Source organism: Thamnophis sirtalis, unplaced genomic scaffold (assembly GCF_051295495.1).
Source record: "Thamnophis sirtalis isolate CommonGarterSnake01/CBP01778 unplaced genomic scaffold, rThaSir2_p1.2 scaffold_4, whole genome shotgun sequence".
Classification (NCBI taxonomy): domain Eukaryota; kingdom Metazoa; phylum Chordata; class Lepidosauria; order Squamata; family Natricidae; genus Thamnophis; species Thamnophis sirtalis.
In genome coordinates, this window is record NW_028261384.1 from 109,990,276 (window position 1) to 110,013,864 (window position 23,589).

The following is a 23,589-nucleotide window of genomic DNA, read 5'->3' on the forward strand; positions in this document are numbered from 1 at the left end:
TTCCCTATGACCCAGTTGACAAATGGAGACCGTATAATCTGCTTTAGGGAAGTGAATTACATGGAGAATATAGAGTGCCAAGACAAAGCTTATGTAAGGTCTTGTTTAAAGAAAAATGAGCAATAGGTTCCAAATCCCCATCCATAACAACCTAGCAGTTTTAGCTTTGATTTGTTCAATCAGGAAGTCTTGACTGAATTTACTTGAGTATCTCTCATGATTCTCAGTGGGCAGGTTTTCACTGATTCTATACACAGGCCAGATTTTGCAGTTTTAGCCCTTTAATAAGCTTTTTGTATTTTATTTTCACTCACTAGACTGAGCACTGAAGGCTCTCTCAAGTCATTTTTAATTAGACAAAGTTTTTTTTTATAAATTATGTCCCCCATTCAGTAGCTGGTCTATAAATTGTTCAGCTTTAAAATATAGTAGGAATAACTGAAGTCCCTATGGAAAAACAGAGTTGAATCCGGAATCCATATGGGTAGAAAAAATAGTGTAGTACTCTTCATCAGATTAAGAAGATGATCACATACTTTCAAAAACTTCATCTACTTGTTCCAACTATTATAAGTATTTATGAAAACTGCCAAGAAAAACATCAAGGGGAAGCAAGAAAAGCATTTTACTTATTTCACAATAATAATGAAGGCAGGAAGAATGAAGTATAGTTCTTCAAGCTACTATGGTGTATTTCAAAAGGATGTTTCAAAGCTTAAAAACAACTGTGTTTCATCACTCTCTGTCTTCTCCTGTATACTAATGAACAGAAGCCAAATCTACAATCTTAACTATTCTTACATGCTTTAATGACAAAACCTGACATTTTCAAGGGATATTAGTAAACAAACTTCCTTACTGACTCTAAGAGAAAGATTAAATGTACAAAATATCCAAATGATGGCAATTTAAAATTCAACTGGATTCATTCACATATTCATATGGGGGGATAAGATGTTTTGATTGATAGATAAACAAACAAACATATACTAAGCAAGCAAACAAGCATATTATCTGGGATTGGGGCTAGCAGATATTTCAAAACATGAAACCTGAATTGTGGATCAAATTATATTTCTCAAAATCTCTGATATTTCTAGGTACTTTTGAGAGCTAATAACAAAAATATTCTAATGGTTTCTAAAGAATATGCTCCTCAGAGAGTGATTCATTAGGGGATTTTTTTTACTATGACATAGAACTTTTATGAAAAAAAATTTGGGCATGGGATTCAAAAGAGATTGTTAAATTAGAGAAATAAAATAACTGGAGTTGCTTTCTTCAATATCTGCCCCAAAATGTCTATGTTGCACTTTTAATCTTTATCAGATTTTACTTGAAATTCTAAAAAATAATTGAAGAATTTTGTTACATTTTATTATTAGCATTACTATGGGAAATTATGTACTTTGGTGTTCCAAAGAAATATTGTGCTTTCATTGCAGAATGAAATTGGAGCAGAGAAAAAAGATCCACAATTGGCTCTTTCAGCAGAATGCTGAGGAAGATGATTATTCCCACCCTCCCACCCCCTGGAGTATAATGAGAGATACTATATGATAATCATTCATTTTCTTATTTTGCAATTTACCCATTCATTTCAGCAGTAGAATTATGATCAGTCTCTAGAGCAGGGTGTCAAACTCAAGGCTGGATTCGGCCCATGGGGTGCTTAGATCTGGTCTGTGAGGCCACCTTGTAAACAGCAAGGGACTGGTCTGTGGTGCCTCTGCCAGTGAAAACAGAACTCAAGTGGCTGTCCATAGCCCTCCTGAGCTCTATTTTCACTAGCAGAGGATTGCAGGAGGCTATTGCAGCTGAAAACGGAGTTCAGGAGCCCATTTTCATTGGCAGAGAACTCAGGCCACCACAGGCATCCCTGACATGAGTGATGGTGAGCTGGCCACACCCACCCTGGCCACACCCACCCTGTCCTATAATTATTCTTTCTTTTAATTCTTTTTATCATAGAGTTAGATCCCATAAAATTGTGTATATATTTTGTCACATGTCAATCATATTTCAAGACAGTAACAAATATACTGGTAAGTAGAACACTTAAGACAGCAGGATTTTAGTTATGAAATATTGCTTATAGGAAGACCATAATATGTAATGCCATAAAAATTCTTTTTTAGACTGAACATGAATTTTACCTGGACTTTGCTACTTTTCACAGATCTAGAGATCAGCTTTGTGATCTGAGATTTAAAGGTTATTTATTACTGTTGAAAATATATATGATTGGCAGTATGTGTGTTTGTACTTAAGCATTTCCCTTATTTATATCTAAGAAGAATAAACTAAGATAAATATGGATTTATTAAGAAAAATATATCAGATATATTATCACTCATAATGTAATAATGTAGAAAAGAACTCTTTGTAAAAGTTCCATCAGTTCAAAGCAGATATAAAGCTTCCTCCACATGTTCTCCCCACCTGATTGGCAGTTGTTTCCAAACACTAAACCTGTGTCATGGATCAAATGTTCTTTCTCAAAATCTTGGTAACTTTGTGAGATAATGACAAATATCTGCTAATTATTCTTCTGAATTTGCTCCTCAGAAGGTCACATGATTCATTAGAGGTTTTCTAATGAGACATACAAATTATATCAGATGGAGATTTCAACATGAGATTCAGGAGGGGTCGCTAATCTAGCCCATCTAAAATAGCTTTCTGAGAAACATTTTGGATCTACTTTTAGTTCAGATTTTATTGGAATGTGTTAAGTCATTACGATACATGAGTATGATGATAGATGACTGATAGGTAGAAGGTGATAATCAGTTCTCTTTATGTTTGGTAATGTAGAATTTCAAATTCAGCATGAAAATTATGATAATTCTCCAGGGAGTGATTTATTGAAGCACAATAGAAATCAGGGGTAATATAACAGTATTTTCTTTAACTTCTTAGCAGAGACTTAGAATCTGTAAAATGGTAGAAAAGAACAGGTGTATTTGTACTGTCAAGAACATTTCAAAACATCACAAAAATTGTAAGTAGAATTTTTACTGGGTAAAAAAGAATTTTTACCACAATTCTTCTGTGCTCAGGATTTCAACAATAAAATAACTGTGCAATGTTGTGCAGGAACACCACCATGCATACAGTAATGACATAAAAATCTCCTTTGGGGTGTATTTTCTAGGGTGATAGGATACTGCTGCTTTACACAGAATTGTAATCAACTTTACAACCTGAGATATTGTCCAAGTAAAGAAGTTCTTCATCCTCATTAAAGCTGTGTATCTGTGATCTAAAATGTATATGATTGTTGTCAAAAAATGTCATTCATTAAAAGAAATACATTAGATTAAGTATGGATTATTTAACAAAAGTAAGGAGGGAAAAGAAGGAAATAAGTACATTATCACTTATAACTAGAAAACTAAGTATTCAAAAATACTCCCCACTTCTTCATTTTACCGATTTTTTTTACAACGTTTACTGAGTAAATACACAATAATGGTCTGGCTGTAGTATCAAATATTTAATTTGACACAAATCTATTAATTTAACCTATTAAATAATAGGTCATTAATTTATTTATTCTGAAATTAGTTGATAATTACATAGCTATGGGTTTCACTTAATTGTGGGAACACATGTCAAACAGACATATAGATAAAAACCAAAAGCCCTGTACAGTTATCTTCAATTAAATTGCCTGAGGGCACAGATTAAAAATCTTACATCCTCTTTAATTTGAGAAAAATGTATTTCAATTAAAAAAAATAACATTTAATATCTCTCCTCCACCCAAATGTAGCTATAATTTTTTTTTCCTGTTGAAAGAGGGCTGTTGTTGGAGAGAGAACTGGAGGAAGAAGGAATATTCTGTATGTTCACTGCCTTGAGTTTCTTATAAAGTAACAAAGGTAAGATAAAAAATAAATAAAAAATAAACATATTATATTAAAAATTATACAGTTAATCTGTCTCCTCCTTACAAATGAATCAGGAAATCTTTCATATTAAAGTTGAATTTTGCTTAATTAAAATATTTAATTCCTTACTTTTATGACAATATCTGTATATAAAAAGAGAAAAAGATTGTTCCCTAAAGCATACACGCATGCACGTATGCATGGCCCTACCCATGATTCATTTTGTATCTTTGCAGTTTTTTAATTATCCTAAAAAGTAATGTTATTCATTTAGATGAATATTATAGACAGAAGGTATGTATCATATGTATTTTAATGTATATATTTAGTATGTTCTCCACAAGGAAAAAAAATCCTTTTTAGAAACCAATTTTCCTTGGTTTTCCTTGATTTGTTATAATTGGAGATAGATCAAGCTGCACAGGATGGCAATCTCATATGCAGTTTAAATTAAACAGAAATGTTTAATATTATAAAGATAATCTTATCTCCCCACCACATGTTGCTGTAATTGTTCCTGTTGAATTATATTTCTTAAATAAATATTGAGACATAAGGAGTAATATATACATTTTCATCTCTATACTTAATACTTTACTCAGAACCAAAAAAATCCTTTAACAAATTAGTTGCAATATCATGTTAATTGTTTCCATTTCTTCTTCCTTCCTTCCTTCCTTCTGCCCCCACTTTCTCATTATCCTTATGGTCTCTTTCTATAGAATTCTTCTTCTTGTCAATTGAATCTGCTAAAAGAGATAAACTTTGATAAATGTACATACACACACACATACATGCTTTAGAAATAAGAAATATTATTTTGCCTTTGAAGAATGAGTAATATCTTCTTACAAACATTACAAATTATAATTTAATAGTTTGCATTATTACGTACAGCATGAATAATTCTGTAACCATATTGTTTTCTCTACTAATTTGCTATGATAATTTCTTTGTATCTGGAAGGAGTCAGATAAATTAAATGGCCAACCAATCCACTGTGAGAGAATTCATTCTGATGGAATTTTCTGATGATCGTGACATGCAGATTTGGTATTTTGTAATGTTTCTTGTCATTTACTTACTAGCTTTAGTTGGAAATTTACTTCTTGGTGTTGCCGTGATCCTAAATCACCACCTTCATGCTCCCATGTATTTCTTTTTGGTCAATTTGTCATTCTCTGATGTTTGCTTCATCTCAACTATAATTCCTAAAGCCATGGCTGCTTCTTTGACAAATAACAAGAAGATCTCCTATGTTGGATGTGCTGCTCAGGTCTTCTCAGTTTTCATCTTTGGAGGTTCTGAACTTTCCTTGCTTACTATCATGGCTTATGACCGTTATGTGGCCATCTGTCATCCTCTGCAATATACTCTAATCCTGAACTGGGATGCCTGTTTGCAAATGGCAGCTATTTCTTGGATAAGCAATTTTATCAATGCTTTACTATACACCTATCTCACATTCAGGTTAAATTTCTGCAAATTCAATATAATTGATCAATTTTTTTGTGATATTCCTCATCTTCAAAACATTTCATGTACTGATACAAGAATTAATCAAATTCTAATATTGGTTACATCGATTATTGTAGATTCCTTTTGCAGTGGACTCATTTTTATTTCCTATGGCTATATCTTTTTCACTGTGCTGACAATCCCTTCAGTTCAAGGCAGATACAAAGCTTTCTCCACATGTACTCCCCACCTTATTGTCTTTTCTTTGTTTTTGATCTTTGCTCTGTTCGCATATATGAGGCCCCAAAGTCTTTCCTCCCATACTTTGGATTTGCTCTCTGCTTTTCTCTACACTGTTTTGCCCCCACTCCTCAATCCCTTCATTTATAGCTTCAGGAACAAGGATATCCAAAAGGCTGTATGGAAAATGCTAATAACATAGAAGTACAAGTTTTCTGTAGATCGGTCTCTTATATTTATTTGTAAGCATGACTCATATAGCATACAATTTTGCAATGCAAGATCTCTACATTAAAGTGATCATTTTAAAATGGGTCTTTCAAACACTTAAATGTTAATTACTATCTAAATGCTGAAGATGCTAAAATACTAAAGACATGGCATAGAATTATCTCATTTTATAACCTTTTGTTTAATATAGTTTTGGAAAAAGAAAGTGAGCTTAAATGTGCTAGATGTGTACTGAATTTTATGCTGAAAATGTAGAATTTTTCCAGAAATAAAGAAGTTTGTATTGTAATTATCATACTTTGAAATAAATTATTCTGTTCCAATGAAAAGATAATATCATGGTTATGTTGAAAGGTTCCACTGGTGTTAATAATTCTGTTCCATCCTGACTTTTCAAGGTTGCATTGATGTGTTCTTTCTCCTGCTTCTGAATTGAGTCTCTATTGACATAATGCAAAGACTGATTTAAAAAAAAACTTATGTCATCAAGATTAAATGTTATGTTAAGAACTATGTTATATTTGTTTGATTTTATTCTGTTTTGAAAGGGAGGTTTTTTTTTTCATTTTAATGACATTAAAGAAAATTAAACATTGTTTTTAAAAAAGAGGAAATGCTTTGGGTTGTGGCAGTTCGATAATGCTAACAAGTCAAATTTTCTAGTAGCTATTCATGTTTATATGCTGATTTCCCATTAGCTTTTAAACCTCAAAAGAAAGATAATCTATATCCAGGTTATTTGACTGCCAAAGTTTTTGAAGGATGCTTACTTTATTTCTAAACAAAGGCATTTTGTAGAGTTTAGCATATCCTACATTTTAAATTATTTCTAAACTAAAACATTCTGAAGACTTCACTGATAAACTGCTTTTTAAAAGAAGCATATTTTAGAGGCCTTTCCATAGTGATTCTTTTCATTCTGAAAGAGATCCTATCAAAATGATTGGTATTTTCAAATATCTGTCACACTAATCAGGATTATTTGTTTACTAACTCAATTGACCACCTACTCCACATCTTTTTAAATTAGCATTTCAGTAAAATATATTGAGCCTTCTTTTTCTTATTGATTTCTTAAATTTTCTTCTTCTTGTTGATTTCTTAAATTAGTCATGGAACATAAAAGTCAAGATGCTAGTTGAATTAAACTATTTAGAATACCATTTTAAATATTTTTATTCATTACTTTTGACAGCCCATTTTTTGAATAAAAGACCTTACTAACTTTGCCATTAAAATGAACTATTACTTTTGTTTGTAACACAGTCATCTAGATGTTCAGAATTTACATTTTTATCCACATGTTGAGTCCTTCTCATGGACCTGAGATAGGCAGATGTGGATGTTTTGTAGCATTATAGATATTATTACAGGAGTAAGCAGCTGGATAAAATTGTCTTGCATACAAATGGCATTTCTTGATCTTCCAACAAAACTTTGTTGCTACTTTGTCATGCTGTTGTTTGTAGTAAGTTTGTGCAATTTTCTTGTAGCAGCTAACCACTTATTATTAGTTTTAGGATGCATCAACAGAAGAACAGTATCAAGGTCATATGAAATGAGAATAGAATAGGATAGGATAGGATAGGATATAATAGAATAGAATAGAATTCTTTATTGACCAAGTATGATTGGACACACACCACTTTATACTGTTTTTATAAGAACACATTTGGAATATTATACTCAGTTTTGGTTGTCAGAATAGAAAAAAAGATGTTGAGACTTTACAAAAGGTGCAGAAAAAAGCAACGAAGATTATTAGGGGGCTGGAGGCAGGAGATGGAATAGAAAATCTCCAAAATCCCTTCCAGCCCTATATTATATAATTTTAAAATGTTAGTATTTGGAAATCAGCTCTACATAGCCCCTTCTAAGCATTAAAATTATCTTCAAAACCTGCCTAAACTTAAAGCCACCAATACAAATAGTATAAGCGAGAGGTGTCTTTCTCCTTCTTATTACAATCCTTGTTAGTTTGAGTTGCTATCAGAACCAATATGAATTGTATTGAAAGTTAAACACATTTTACTTTATAGTACTGTAGGAAAAATGTACTTGGATAGGCCTAAACTGGAATTAAGACAATGTTCTCTGTGATATTAGAGGTAATCAATGGCCATCAAGGTTAATGGCAATTGATGGACCAATAGTCTCTGAAGTTGCCCAATTATCTTTCAAAATATTGGCCAGCATCTCATTTTATAATAACCAATTTCACATTTCAAGTTTATATTCTGTAAAAAAATTAGTTCAGACACAGATCTCCTGAAATTAGTATTAAGCAAACCCCCAAGTTCAAATATTGTGAAGAAACTTTCTTTTCCTGGCTCTATGTGCATTTTGGAGGTAGGATCAAAGTGCCTCAATCAAGAACCACAGATTGATTGAATAGAGCAAATTTGCAATGAATAATGTTGATCAACCTTTAAGATTGTGGATTGTGGAATTCCTGAGCCAGCAAGTTTTTCAGCCAGAATAAACCAACCCAGGAGTTGAAATTAAGGAAGAACTTTCCCATCTTTGTAAAAATGCTCATGTACTATAGTGCATCTTCAAACCTGAAACTTGTTATGGACAAGGAAGTTTAGAGGTATATAAAGTTGTAAAACTGGGTGCAACTTACTTAACAGTTGCCTTGTTTAGCAATGGAAATTCCGGTCTCAATTTTGATCATAGGCCAAGTATTACTTGTAAATACAAGACATAATCTAGGCATAGGAGCATGAACAGGGAGATAGGAGAGATTTGAATCACTAAGCCTCAAATGCAAATAGACAATTCTTGAATGAGCATCAAAATCAGATGAAGTCAGTATCAGATGTGTAGCAGCAGAGTCCCTTCCCCTTCCCAAAAGTCCCTAACTACACTTAGCATGTGGTGTGAAGACAGCAGCTTGGTTTTTCTCCAACATGTGTGAACATAATCAGTTTGTCTATGATACAAATCATCTTATGACATGTCTGATAAGTTTGGAGGAATCAAGTAGGTTACTGAACTGCCTTTCAATTCAACATCATCCCTCTCTCTGTTCTCCATCCTGGTTATTCATGAAAGGAATAGGAAACCAATGAAACATCCCTTCCATTCTCTTATATTGGTTTTCTCTCCCACCCCCATTCATTTAACAGTTTAAAGTCTTTCTGTATGCTCAGTTCTCATTGAATGATTTGAGGTATTCACTGAATCTTTAACCTCCCATTTTTTAATCTTCTTTTAAGCAAAAGATTTTGTCTGAGACTTATGAGACCTCTGTTTATCTTGTAACCATATTCAAAGCTATACAGCTGCTCTAGTGCATATGAAGATGTACACCTAGCATCTATCCATAGCTAGATACTAGATTATGACATAATACAAACTGTCATGAATCATTTCCTGTTCTGTCATTTGACTGTGTATATATTATCACTCAGCAAATACTATCTCTGAGTTTATACTCAGGTTTTCAAGTGAAGGCATAACATTGGGAGCTTCACCTTGTTGAAAATGCTGAGGATTCTGGTAGGGAAACAACTCTGAAAGGATGATATAGTGGGTCACCCTTTATCTCCTAGACATTTAAAATTAAGTTTAATAACAGCAGTGATCCAGGTCTATTCTTATTTGCTGAGAATGTCTTCTATACTATTGTTCCTTTGCCTTCTTAGTGGGAAAGAAGAGGGCAGCAGGAATTTCACTTCTACATAAAGTATTGTGATGTCATCACCCACCCTGTATTCTGCTCCTGTAGGTCATAGAAGTATTCATGGAAATAAGGGTAACAAACACTAGCAGTCTTCTTTGAAGCTCACCAGGCTTATATTATATCCTTGCTTTTAGTATTATTTTTGGCATCTAAATAAGGTGGCGGATAGCTTGGTGGATATCTGTAAATCTCTGGTTACCAATCCCTAACTTAAAGTTAAATAAATTGTAGGATGAATAAGAAGACCTCTGTTCTGATAAAACGTCACTGAGGAAAAGCTGGAATATCAATAGTTGAATTTCTTTTTTATATGAAGCTTTTCATTATTTGCAAATTTTATTAATACAGTTGTGATTTCTTATGACTTCACAAACAAGATACTGTGTAAATGGTGAGGGAGCAACTTGTTGGTTTACTTTACAGTTTGGCATTTGGGAACAAAGTGAAAATGTTTCCCACACACTGTATCTAAACCTGATGTCAGCGTTCCAAATACCATGTAGAATCAAATCAGAATCTAAGGCAAAACTATGCTTAAAGTTCCAATTTAATAAAGCAGGCATGTCGGCACATAGCTATGGGATCCCAACTCTGGAAGTTACATCAGAATCCCACCCAGTTAAAAGTTCACGATCTTGTCCTCACACCCACAGTCCATCACATGGTCTAATCTTCTCCTTCCATGCTGGTGTCCATGCCCAGCTTCTTCCAGTCAGGTATGAAAATTTAGAGACAAAGGATGACCTTGGCTTCTAGCAAAGAATGAAAACAATACATTCCACAATTCTACTCCTTCTAATCCCCCCTCCCATTGACTATACTTAAAGAAACAGCATAATGAAATAAGAGAAAGTGTGACAGGCCAAAATTCTAAAAGGAATATAAATGCAGGTCTGACACTTACATCTTGAAATTGTTTTGAAATGTTTGTATCTGTTATGGTTTGAAAGACTCTTCATTGGGAATATGTATGGCTAAATAAATTGATTATTATGAAGAGTTCAATAGATCCACTGTTGTATCTCCTACTTAGTAGGATTTACATTTTTGAAATAAGTTTAGGATTAAAATTTATTGTTTAAATATGTTGATGTTTTAAGTTTTTGTTGATTATATGCCACCTAAAGTTGCCTCTAGGGGAGATGGATGGCATAGATGTTAAACGAATGAAGTCAATTCTGTAGGATTCAGACACACTTTTGTTGAAATGGGAAATATAGGAAATATACATATAGCTTCTAGAGACAATGTAATTGATGCAAATCACATGGGGAAACTAGTATGTCCCCAACGTACTGAACTTGTTCGCCTACCAATACCTGTAATCTGAATAATCTTTTGGAACAATTGTTGAACAGCCAGGGCATTTTATAATTTAAATTAGTTTTTATAATTAAAAAGATAAGCAAATCAGCATTGTTCCTTTCCCAAAGAAACTAGTGGAATAGTTACAATAAAGAAAAAGATGATTGGGAAATTAAAATCCAAACAATCAAACTACTGGCCCCTAAAGACCAAACTAAAAAGAAGTGAAATTTTAAATGTATTTTATAAATACAGAGTGATAGCCAAATGCTTAATGCTTAATAAGTGCCTTCCAAACTTTGGGAATGATGAAGGAAGATCCTCCCATTGCTTAATACATAAATCTCAAAAAGCAGTGCAGCTTCTGGGTTTCTCCAGCAGATTTCAACATTTATTGAAATACCTTCACTTAGGTAGTCAAGCTCTAATTGCCTTAATTGTCTTAAACAACAACAACAATATAACTGTACAAATTGGTAAATATACTTAGACAAAAAACAATGCAGTGAGGATTAGTGTTCAGCAGAGTGATGGCATGAGGGGAAAAACTGTTCCTGTGTCTAATTGTTTGGCATGCAATGCCCTATGGTACCAGCCTGAGGTGTGGAGTTGAAACAATTTATTTCCAGGATATAAGAAGTCTGTAGTTATTTTCTCAGTCCTCTTTCTCACCCAAGCAATATATAGGTCTTCAGTGGAAAAAAGTCTGGTTACAATTGTTTTCTCTGCAGTTCTAACAATCCATTGGAGTCTGTACCTGGAAGAAAGTTTAAATTAACAGAGTTGGAAGGGACCTAGTAGGTCATCTAGTCCATCTCCCCACCCAAGCAGGACATCTTATACCATTTCTGACAAATGGCAGTCCAATCTCTTCTTGAAAGCCTCCAGTGGTGAAACCTATCCTATCTATTGCTTTACCAAACCAGACTGTTATTGAAGTACAAATGACACACTCAGTAATTCCTCTGTACAACTATATCATTTCATTGTATTTATTTTGTACAATGATAATAAAGGCTATCAACAGTTCCTAAACTTCCTAAGTTGATGTGGTAAGAATATGTATGTATGATACGTAATGTATGGTGTGTATGATGAGAGAGAAAATACAGATATAGATGAAATAATTCTTTTCTTGTTTTGTAATTTAAATATTCAATTCAGCATGACAATTATAACCATTCCCCAGGGAGTGACTTGAAACACAATAGAAAACAAGGGCAATATAACTGTTATTTCTTTTAGTTCTTCATAGCAGAGAGTTAGAATCTATGAATGAATCTATGAATCTATGAAGCATCACATTCCTATTCTTTGGTACGTATGCCCCAAGTTTGCAGTTTTAGCCCGTTATTAATCTATTTGTATTTTATTTCAAGCATTGAAGCCTTTCTCTTGGAATTTCTGCTATACCAAACCATTATATTACATACTCTCCCTTTCCATAGATAATGTGGCAAATTATATAAGTTTAAAATATGTTACATCTTCCTTTGGGAACGTTGATTCTAATTAGGAATCCCTATGGCTAAGTGAATTGATGTAGGTCTTTTTGTGAAATTAAGAAGGGGACCAGTGCACTGTGGGTCTTTTCAAAACCTCATCTACCTGTTCCAGTAACTGGAAGTGTTTACAAGAACTCCCAAAAAAGCAAGAAAGGCATTTTACTTTGCCACAGGATGTTTGTGGTATACTTCACAAAGGTATAGTATTTAATGAAGATTTGTTTCAAAACTTATAAAACAACTGCATTTTGGGTTTTTTTTTCCTATTTACTCAGGAACAGAAGGAGGAAACATGGAGTCGTAATTATTCTTGCATACAGCGATATTGTGCCTTCATTGCAGAATTTTAAATTTGGGGCCAAGAGAAAATATCAATCACTGGCTCTTTCAGCAGGAGCCCAGACAAGATGCTCATTTAATTCAGCTTTTTTCTTAAAGTACAAAAAGAGATAGATATCAAATTAAAATCAATTATTTTCTTGCTTTGTAATACAGACATTCACTTCAGCATGACAATTATGATAATTCCTCAGAGAATGATTTCATAAGCGCAATAGAAAACAAAGGTGATGTAACAGTTCTATTTTTCCAATTCTTTAAGGCAGAGAGAATATATAAAATATTAGGAAAAGCACAAATGTATTTGCATTATCATATTTCAATAATATTTCAAGACAGTAACTGGTAAGTAGAATACTTGTGAGAATAATTTTCATGTGCAGGATTTTAGCTATGAAAGGTTGCTTTTAGGAAAATCTATTTTTGGACCAGCCACAAGTTTTGTCTAGGGTGATACAGTAATCTTGCTACTTTTCACAGCTCTAACAATCAACTTTACAATCTGAGATATGATTCAAATAAAGAAGTTATTTATCCTGTTAAAAATATACATGATCTGAAATGTATTTGTTTGGTCTCAATGACTGCCAAGAATAAACTGAAATAAATATAGATTTATTAAGAAAAAAAATCAGCTTTATCACCACTCATAATATCATGAAACTATATGTAAATATTCTAAGGTAGTTCCATTTCTCATTTTCTACAAAACTTTTGTTAACAAAAAAACAATTGAATCAATGAACATATAATAATGAACTGATTATTGCATCAATATTTATTTAATGTGGCACTTGTTAAATCAATCTAGTAAATCATTAAATTCTTTATTCTGCAATTGTATGCCCATTACATCGCTATTGGCTTCAGTGAATTCAGATATCATATGTTAAGAGACATGTGCATAAAATCCAGGAGAACTATACCATACTATCCAATAAAATTCTTTTTTGTATGTGTGTGTGTGTGTGTCTGTGTGAGTGTGAATGAGTGAGTGTGTGTGTGTGTGTGTGTGTGTGTGTGTGTGTGTGTGTGTGTGTGTGTGTGTGAGAGAGAGAGAGAGAGAGAGAGAGAGAGAGAGAGAGAGAGAGAGAGAGAGATGGGGGAGGGAGAGAGGAAGGGAGGAAGAGGGGGAGATGGAGAGAGAGAGTGTTTAACTTAAGGAAATATATATTTCAATAGAACTGTCCTCTCACCTTCTCCACCCTGTATGAAACTGTAAATGTTTCTTATTGAATAATGGTTACTTAAATAAATATTGAATTCATTAATTATGTAAATGAAACTGAAAATACATACAAAAAATTGAATGGTAAAACTGATGCATTCATTTTCTATTTTATTATCAGCTTTTTAAAATTAATGTTTTTCTGGGGAAAGTAGAGACAGAAAGAGTAATATATGTACATTTTTCATTCATACATACATACATACACACACACACACACACACACACACACACATATATATATATATATACACACACACACATACATACACACGCACACACATACATACACACACACACACACAAACACTAAACATTAGGAAAATTAGAATTTAATAATATGCATATACTGTATCATTATAATTACAATTTGAGTATTTTTTGTACCTTCATTTTCTCTACTAATTTCCTATGATATTCTTTCTATCCAGAAGTCAGAGAAACTAAATGGCCAATGAATCCATTATAACAGAATTTCTACTGATGGGATTTTCTGATGATCATGATATGCAGATTTTGTATTTTGTAATTTTTTTCATCATTTACTTATTATCCATAATGGGAAATGTCCTTCTCATTGTTGCTGTGGTTCTAAATCACCATCTTCATGCTCCCATGTATTTCTTTTTGGTCAATTTATCATTCTCTGATGTTTGCTTCATCTCAACTATAATTCCTAAGGCCATGGCTGCTTCTTTGATAAACAACAGGCAGATCTCCTATGTTGGATGTGCTGCTCAGGTCTTCTCAGTTTTCACCTTTGGAGGTTCTGAGCTTTCTTTGCTGACTGTCATGGCTTATGACCGTTATGTAGCCATCTGCCATCCTCTGCAATATACCCTAATGATGAACTGGGATGCCTGTTTCCAAATGGTAGCTGCTTCCTGGATAAGCAATTTGATCCATGCTTTGCTACACACCATTCTTACATTCAGGTTAAATTTCTGCAAATACAATTTAATTGAACAATTTTTCTGTGATGTTCCCCATTTACAAAAGATTTCTTGTACTGATACAAGAATTAATCAAATTCTAATTTTGGTTGTAGCGATCATTGTAGATTCATTTTGTAGTGGGCTCATCTTTATCTCCTATGGCTACATTTTCTTGGCTGTGCTAAAAGTCCCTTCAGTCGAAGGCAGATATAAAGCTTTGTCCACATGTACTCCCCACCTGACTGTCTTTTCTTTATTTTTGATCTCTACTCTTTTTGCATATATGCGGCCCCAAAGTCTTTCCTCCCAGACTTTGGATTTGCTCTCTGCTGTTCTCTACACAGTTTTGCCCCCACTCCTCAACCCTCTCATTTATAGCTTCAGGAATAAGGACATCCAAAAGGCTGTGTGGAGAATGCTAAAAACATAGTACAAGTTTTACCTAGATAGGTCTTTAGTCTTTATTTATAAGCATTATTTGAATAGGAGAGAACTTTGCAATACAATATCTTCCAATTAAAGCAATCATGGGTCTTCCAGATGCTTAGAAATTGTAATCAACATCAAAGTGAGAGAAAAATCAATTAAATATAAGGTATAGAATTGTCCCAAATATAAATCATTTGTTCAATGTACTATTGGGAAGATGCATTGGGCTTAAAATGTGTTCAATTCATACTGAATTCAATAATGAAAATGTAGAATTTATCAAGAAATTAAGAATTTTGGATGCATTGTAGCTATTATACTTTGAAATATATTCTGTTTGAATGGAAAGACTTTATCATTGTAGCCTTGAACTGTTAACACTGGTGTTAATAATTATGTTCTATCATGATTTTTAGTGATGGTATTTGTTCTCTACTTCTGATTTACCTAATGCAAAGACTGATAAATATTTTTCTAGGCCATCAAGATTAAATGGTGTACTAAAAGCGAAGCTGCTTCTTTGTTTGATTTTTATCCTTTTCTGAGTGGATAGGATTTTATGAGTTAATTTATTTTTTGTTTTAAACCAATCAAAAGATCTTTAAAAAAAGAGGAAATGCTTTAGGTTGTGGCAGTTATATAATGCTAGCAAGCCAAATCTTCTTTGAAGTAACTTTCATATTCATAAAGATATTTTCCCATTAACTTTTATTTCTCAAAACAAAGATAATCTATATCTAGGTTCTTTGACTATCAATGTTTTTGAAGGATGATTAGTTAATTCTAAACAAATGAATTCTGTAGAGTTCACTAATATTCTGCATGTTTAACTTATTTCTAAACTAAAGCACTCTGTAGACTTCATGATATGTTGCTTTTTAAAGGAGCTTATTTAAGCTTATGTGATCTTTTTGATTCTGAAAGAGATCCTGTCAAAATTATTGGCATTTTCAAATATATGTTGCACTAATCAGGACTATATTTTTATTAAATCAATTGGCCACCTACTTCACCTCCTTTAGCATTTCAGTAAAATATATTTAACCTTTTTCTTTTTATTCCTAATGGTTTACTAAATTAGTCATTGAATATAAAAGTCAATATACTAATTGAATTATGGTAATTTAGAATTTATTTCATTACTTTTGATAGTCCATTTTGGAATAAAAGATCTTGCTAACTTTGCCATTAAAAAAATAAATTATTAGTTTTGTTTGTAACACTGTTATCTACATCAGGGCTGTCAAACTTGCAACCCAAGGGCCAGATTCGTCATACACTGGCAACACCCACACCAGTTTAGCAAAGGTGAAAAAAGTCTCAATACATCATGTGATGCTGCCATGATGGTACAAGTTTGATACTCCTGATCTAGATGTTCAGGCAGGAATTTGCATTTTTATCCACCTATCAAGTCTTTCCCAAGAAATTGGGATAGGCAGATGTGAATATTTGATGGTATTACAGATTTTGTCACAGGATGTGTAAGCTTTTGTGAGTAAAGTTGCATTTTGCAATTGACTGATGGTGAAATTGTTAATGCCAATGTGGTTGAAGTGATATTGCAATTTTGGGAGAATTGCACCCAAGGCACCTATTAGCATTGGTACTATCTTTGCTTTCTTTTACTACAGTTGTTATATTTTTATTTGCAGGGGTTTGTATTTTGTTATTTTCTACAGTTCTTTCTATTGTGCTGTCCCTGGTACTGCCATATACTCTCTCTTTCTTTAATCTTTTCTTTTAACAATTAACTTTGACATCTAATGTGACAGCTGTGTGTTTCTTTGAATTATGAAGTCTCAAAGCATTTTAGTTTCTTCCTTTTCTATTTCTTTCTCCATTTTATGATCCCACCAGTTCCGTTTTGCAGGCAAATGGTATTTCTTGCATATCTTCCAATGCACAATTGTTGTTACTTTGTCATATTGTTATTTGTAATTACTTTGTGAAATCTTCTTGCAGCAGCTAGCCATACGACCCAGTGTTTATTCAATTTACAGTATAATTATTATCATTAATCTTAGGATGGAATAACAAAGGGACGGTGTCAAAGTTACGAGAAGTATTTGTATGTTTACACTGCTTTAGTAAGACCACATTTGGAATACTGCATCCGGTTTTTGTTATCACAATACAAAAAAGATTGTGAGACTTTAGAAACAGTAGAGAGAAGAGCAACAAAGATGAATATGGGGCTGAAGACTAAAACATGATGAACAGTTTCAGGAACTGGGTATGTCTAGTCAAACAAAGAAAAGGACTAGGAGTGACATGATAGCAGTGTAATAATATTTGAGGGGCTGCCATAGAGAAGAAGGGGTCAACTGGTTCTCCAAAGCATCTGAGAGAAGGGCAAAAAGTAACAAATGGAAACTAATTAACAAGAGATCTAATCTAGAATTAAAGAAAAAAAATCCTGAGAATGAGAACAATCAGTGGAATCATCTATGCCAGGTTTGTGAAACTCGTGGCCCACAGGCTGGATACACTGGCCATGCCCAGTTTAGTGAAGGGGGGGAAAGTGATGATACATCATGTGAAACCATTGTGATATGCAAGTTTGGCACTCCTGATCTATGCCATTCACCTCTATTGGAAGTCAGAAGGGTGAAGGAGAGAAGTTAAGCCAGGCTATGCCACAGAACAGGGAATGAAGTAACTCTTCTCAATGATTTTTTTTATACCAATTTTAGTTTCCCAGAGTTAATGACCTTGTTATTGACTGTTGTATGTCCTGGTCTCTCTCTGTTTCTGTCCCTCTATGTCTTTGTGTCTCTGTCTGTTTCTGTTTCTCTCTAAGCCCTTCCCCACTACCTGAGATACCCTATGATCCAATTCCACCCCTCAAGGTCTCCATAATTTGTGTGCTTGCTTCTCCCCCTAGTCCCCACAAGCCTGTCTGTTATCACTACATTTCACAGGCCCTTTTCATCATATATCCTGCAGGCCTTTATCTCCCTATGGAGATTCTTTCCCTACCAGATCCTTGCAGGTCTTGGCTCTTCATTTTCCATCATCCATTATGCAGTGACCTTTTGAAGATCTGCAGAACTCTAGACCTCACATTGGGAAGGAGTGCAATCCATTGTGTTTCTCAGCATTCCTGGAACACATGACTATGTTGTGGAAGCAGTCACCTTTCAGTGACATGACCAATTATTCTGAATTATTATCATTATCAGTGTGTGTGTGTATGTGTGTGTGAGTGTGTGTGTGTGTGTACACACCAGGGGTGGGTTTCAGGAGGTTCGCGGCGGTCCCCGCGAACCGGTTGGTCGGCGAACCTGGAAGTAAGTAACTTCCGGGAATGCCGAAGGATCCGCCCACCCGCGTTTCTTACCCGGTTTTGACGAGTTCTGCGCTTCCACGCATGCGCAGAATGCATACAGCACCTGCACAATCCTCCAGGAGCAGCTGGAGCATTGCACAGGCGCTAGTATGCATGCGTGCACTGCGCACGTGCACGAGGACGCCGCTGGCCCCATTCCAACCGAACCGGTTGGAACGGGGTGAGAAACCCATCCCTGGTACACACCTGATGTGACCTGCCAGCAACCAGTGGAACTGGCAACAGAATTAGACAGCCAGGAGCTTGGGGAGGTACAGAGGCTGAGGGAAGCTCAGATGAGTGCTCTGCATTGGAGACAGAGAGGCAGCTAGACAGCAGTGAGGCAGAGGAACAGCAGGAACCTATTCCCAGTCTGTGCATGCACAGAGCTGCCAGAAGACAAGAACAACTAAGAAATCAGGGTCGACTTGGGAGTAAAGTCACACCTTGGAGGTGATTGGCCACTCCCATAGGAAACAAAAGAGAAACAAACAGGGAGTGGACTTTTGCAGGAAACAATTCATTCCCTCTGTCATTTCAAAAGTAGAAAGTTCTGTTTGTGACTCTATACCAAGTGTTGCCTTGCCCTACATTTGGAAACTAGTTATCTGGCAGCTTGACAAGTGAGATAAGGTTTGTGTTGATAAATATTCCTCTGAAAGACTGCTTACCAAGCCTTGCTGACCATGAATGAAAGGAAATCACCATCATGTAAATAAAAAAGGGTTTGCCGGGCCCAAGACTCTGCTTTATGGTTGTTAAGGAGACTTAGGTCAGAACAAAACCAAGTATTCCTGCCTCTGATGTTCCCCACAACAAAAGTTCTACATGGGATCGCATATTGTCACCCAGATGGCTTTCATATCTAACGAGGCCTAGAATTCATGGTCTCCTGATTTCTAGTACAGCACTTTCATCACTATTACAAATTGCCTCTTAATTCAGAGACAGGCTATTTAATCTTAAAAGACAGTTTGCTTTCAAATAGCAATGTTTGATTTTGACATTCATATAAGTATCCAATGAAAATAATATTCATTCCATAAACATTGTTAAGTAAGCTCCCCATTAGGAGAATGAGTGCGTGCCGAGAAGTGCAGTGAGAGTGGTGTAGAAGAACACATAAACCAGCATATGGAGACACTGAATTGTGAAACCGATAGTGTTTTACTTCTGTGGGAATAGAGGTATGCAGAGTCCAGTTCATAAATGGTTAAGACAGTCAGTCATTAACGTTTGCAGTTAAGGGGCGATCCAACAAACACAGTCCAGAAACATTAAACAGTTCAGTACACAAAAATCACTAACAGTTGCAAAACTCACAGTAATTCACACTGATCAATACATGACACATCTACAACTATCATCCAACAATCAGCATCTAACAATCAGCTTGACTCCATCTTATGGCCGCTTGAGGAAACAGCAACCAATCACATTAACAGCAGTAATTAAAGATACAGTATTACTATTATGGTTTATATATTGCCAACCCAATTGTTAGATTATATTCCTAACAAACATGTACCCATGTAGGAATCTATAATGTTTGTTTGTTTAGATGTTTATTATACTTGTATGCCGCCCTATTCCCGAGGGACACAGGGCAACTAACAAACAAGTGGGGGAGGGGGAAATACAAAAAACAAACCAGACAAACCAGACAAAAATAAGATACAAGAACAGAATTAAAAACTACACAACTATCGCAACAATTCAAGTGGGGCTGGGAACTCATCAGCCCCAGGCCTGCCGGAACAGCCAGGTCTTGACGGCTTTGTGGAAAGCCTGAAGGGTGGTGAGGGTCCAAATCTCCATGGGGAGATCATTCCAGAGGGCCAGAGCAGCCACAGAGAAGGCCCTCCCCCAGGGGGTCGACAGTTGACATTGGCTAGCTGATGGTATCCGGAGGAGGCCTAATCTGTGGGATCTGATTGGTTGTAGGGAGGTAATTGGCAGGAGGCGGTCTCTCAAGTACCCAGGTCCAATACCATGTAGGGCTTTAAAAGTAATGACTAGCACCTTGAAGCGCATCCAGAGTCCAACAGGCAGCCAGTGCAGCTCACGGAGGATAGGTGTAATGTGGGTGTACCGAGGTGCACCCACAATCGCTCGCATGGCTGCATTCTGGACAAGCTGACGTCTCCGAATGCTCTTCAAGGGCTGCCCCTTGTAGAGTACATTACAGTAGTCCAGTCTTGAGGTCACAAGGGCATGAGTGACTGTTATGAGAGCCTCCCGGTTCAGGTAGGGATGCAATTGGTGCATCAGGTGAACCTGGGCAAATGTCCCCCTGGTCACAGCCGACAGATGGTGTTCTAAAGTCAGCTGTGGGTCCAGGAGAACTCCCAAATTGCAAACCCTATCTGAGGGGCGTATAATTTCACCCCCCAGCATGAGAGATGGAATACTGGGCCAATCTTTGGGAGGGAAAAACACAAGCCACTCGGTCTTGTCAGGATTGAGTGCAAGCTTGTTCACACCCATCCAGACCCTGACAGCCTCCAGGCACTGACACATCACTTCAACTGCTTCACTGAGTTGGCACGGGGCGGACAGATACAACTGTATCATCCGCATATTGATGGTACTTTATCCTGTGCCGACGAATGATCTCACCCATTGGCTTCATGTAGATGTTAAACAGGAGGGGGGACAGGACCGAGCCCTGCAGCACCCCATATTTAAGGGGTCTAGGGGTCGACCTCTGCCCTCCAACTAACACCGACTGTGACCTGTCAGAGAGGTAGGAGGAGAACCACTGAAAAACAGTGCCTCCCACTCCCACCTCACATAACTGCCTCAGAAGGATACCATGGTTGATGCTATCAAAGGCCGCTGAGAGGTCAAGGAGCACTAGGATGGAAGCATTGCCCCCATCCCTGGCTCTCCAGAGATCATCAATCAGTGCGACCAAAGCAGTTTCCATGCTGTAGCCAGGCCTGAATCCAGACTGAAAGGAGTCCAGATAATCGGTTTCATCCAAGGACTGCCGGAGCTGAGACTCCACCACTTTCTCAACAACCTTCCCAACAAAGGGAAGGTTGGAAACTGGACGATAGTTACTTAGAATGGCTGGATCCAAAGATGGCTTCTTCAGGAGGGGTCTCACCACCGCCGCCTTTGAAAGGGGCGGGAAGGACCCCTCCCGAAGAGAGGTGGCAACTATTGTCTGGATCCAGCTCCGTGTCACCTCCCTGTTGTTCATGACCAGCCAGGAGGGGCACGGGTCCAGTACACAAGTGGAGGCACTCGCCGCTCTGATGGCCTTGTCCACTTCCTCAGGCATGACAAGTTGAAAATCAATCCATCAATTCTGCTCAAGACCCTCTCCCGATACCTCGGCTGGCTCTGAGCAATTGGAATCCAGATCTGTCCGAATCCGAGTGACTTTATCCGCTAGAAACTGAACAAACTCCTCAGCTCTACCTTGCAAGGGTTCACCCGGATCCCTCCCTCTCAAGAGGGAGCAGGTTATTCTAAACAAGGCGGCTGGGTGCGATTCAGCGGATGCAATCAGAGCGGCAAAATGTGCACTTTTTGACGCCTGTATTGCCACGAGATAGGCTCTGATATGGGCTCTCATCAGTGCTCGGTCTGACTCAGACTTACTGGCCCTCCAGCGGCGCTCTAGGCATCTCTTTTGGTGTTTCATCTCCCGGAGTTCCTCAGTGAACCAAGGAGCTCTCCTGGATCCACTACCTCGGAGAGGCCATAAAGGCACAATCTGGTTTAGAGCCTCCGCCGCCGCTGAGTTCCAAGCAGCAAGGAGGGTCTCCACCTGACTGTGGACGAGAGTATCAGGTATAATACCAAGCGCCATCTGAAAACCCAAAGGGTCCATTAGGCGCCTGGGGTGGAACCACCTAATCAGTTCCTCCTCCCTACAGTGGGGGATTGGCCTCCGAAAGTCAAGCCTCAGTAGGAAGTGGTCCGACCATGACAGGGGTACGATCTCAGTACCCCTCAAACCAAGATCACGACTCCACTACAAAGGCAAATTGAAATCCCCCAGCACCATAAACCTGGGGAACTCAACTGCCAGCTCGGCTACTGACTCGAGGAGCAAGGGGAGGGCTGTTGTAATGCTGTTGGGAGGCAGGTATGTTAACAACAAGCCCACTTGTCATCCCCCCCCAAGGTCCAACTTCACCAGCAAGGACTCACACCTGACAAGATCTGGAGCAGGGATCCTATGAGGAACTAGAGACCTTCGGATAACAATAGCAACTCCCCCACCCCTTCTCAGGGGTCGCGGCTGATGAAGCACCTGAAAACCCTCTGGGCACATCTCAGTGAGGGGGACTCCTCCCTCTGGACCCAGCCAGATTTCAGTAATACATGCCAGGTCTGCCCCCTCATCTAAAATTAGGTCCCGGATGAGGGGAGCCTTGTGAACCACAGACCTGGCATTTAGCAACAGCAGCCTGAGACCTGGGCCCTGACTACTCATGCCATCTGGCCTTGGAGTGGAACTAATTGGCCCAGAAGGAGGGATCACTGTGACGTAGCGAACCCTCCTTCCCCGGTAATGGCTAGCCCTAAAGTTCCCACCATATCTGCCCCTCCCTTTTATGTCCGTAATGTTCTGGACCACTCCCGTGTCCGTGTTCCCCCCACCCTCCCCCCTAGCTACTGCATTCTTCGGCAGGCCCTTCAAATCAGACATTCTAGGCTGGGATTAGGCCTAGGGCCCCCCAACACTTCTGCAGAGCACTCAGTGCAGGGGGTACCCAGGTTGTGGTCCCAGCCTTCTCAGATGTACACAATCATACAACCAAACACTCCCCACAAAATGATTTAAAAAACACAGATACAGCAATATGGAATAAAAGTGGGAACAGTCAGTCAATCACATTCATACCACACACACTCACCATACCATTTAAAAAGTTGTGCACTAGCGCAATTTGAGATCGTGCAAGAACGCTCTAGAATGAGGGAGGGAAGCTATAATACAGTATTCATGAGGTATTCCTATTAAGTAACATATTAATAATTTGA

The 23,589-nt window shown here is 37.0% G+C and overlaps 2 pseudogenes; both read left to right on the plus strand.

The window, feature by feature from the left end:
- The first annotated feature begins 4,869 nt into the window (after nucleotides 1-4,869).
- On the plus strand, nucleotides 4,870-5,889 carry LOC148046132 (olfactory receptor 14A16-like; annotated as a pseudogene).
- Nucleotides 5,890-14,328: 8,439 nt separating this feature from the next.
- Nucleotides 14,329-15,345, plus strand: LOC148046133 (olfactory receptor 14A16-like; annotated as a pseudogene).
- Nucleotides 15,346-23,589: the final 8,244 nt, after the last annotated feature.